The sequence below is a fragment of the Penaeus monodon genome, chromosome 34 (genome assembly GCF_015228065.2).
Source record: "Penaeus monodon isolate SGIC_2016 chromosome 34, NSTDA_Pmon_1, whole genome shotgun sequence".
In the NCBI taxonomy this organism is placed as follows: Eukaryota; Metazoa; Arthropoda; class Malacostraca; order Decapoda; family Penaeidae; genus Penaeus; species Penaeus monodon.
This window is the reverse complement of record NC_051419.1, coordinates 25,861,976-25,862,826: the sequence shown is the minus strand read 5'-3', so window position 1 is coordinate 25,862,826 and position 851 is coordinate 25,861,976. Positions and strand designations below refer to the sequence as shown.

General features: G+C 35.4%; 1 protein-coding gene across 2 annotated transcripts in view; it reads right to left on the bottom strand.

The window, feature by feature from the left end:
- LOC119594663 overlaps positions 1-851 on the bottom strand; it is a gene marked incomplete at its 3' end in the record, with an annotated part of 9,067 nt that overhangs the window by 2,934 nt on the left and 5,282 nt on the right.

Below are 851 nucleotides of genomic sequence, written 5' to 3'. Positions count from 1 at the left end.
CCAATATGCTTCTGCTTCACATCCAAAGCCATTGTGCGGTTCATTCCCTTCGACAAACCAGGTTTCATCGGTTGAGACACCAACAATTAAAAAATCCATCATTATCAGGAAAATCTCTCAAATTTTTCGGAGAATTACAGTACTTCTTCTCACTCAGCATGTTAATTACTTGAAAATTCATGTTTTTTCCTGTATGATTAACAGCGGAATACCTGTTTCTACTGAGTGTAGAACAGACAAAAACATAACTCTTGCCCTGTTGAATGTTGAAATAAACATGATTTGTGTCATTTTCCTGTTTGCTTTGCAATGACCATCACTTCACTAATCTTTCCTAATCATCATACTTCTTAGACTCTATACTGATATCAGATTTAGGAAAGGATTCAACTTCAGGGAGTAATTCGAGCACAACAAGCATAGTATGGCGAACTGCTTCGAAGCTTCGCCTGGAAGAATTAGCGAAAATTACTCATTGGCCTTGTTTCCACGCTATTGGCATTCTCTAGCTTATCTTGGTTCAACATTTCTCATTAATTTCGAGGACTTGTGCCACTCACTGTAGAAACAGACCCTGATTCGATCTCCTCTGTTTTCTATTACACAGAACTTGATAGAGAGAAAATGTATAGCTAAGTTATTCAAACTGTATCTCTCAATTCCGAAATCGACCATTTCTATCATTATTTATTATTATTTGTTTGCAATCTGTAGTAACAAACATATTTTACTCATTTTTTAAAGTTTTTGATATCAGACAACTTTATTTTATATAAGCCAAGGCAATCTGCAGTGTTAAGACTTGCAGTTAATCCGGAGAGAGAAAAAATCACTAAGAACCTAGCTTTAAT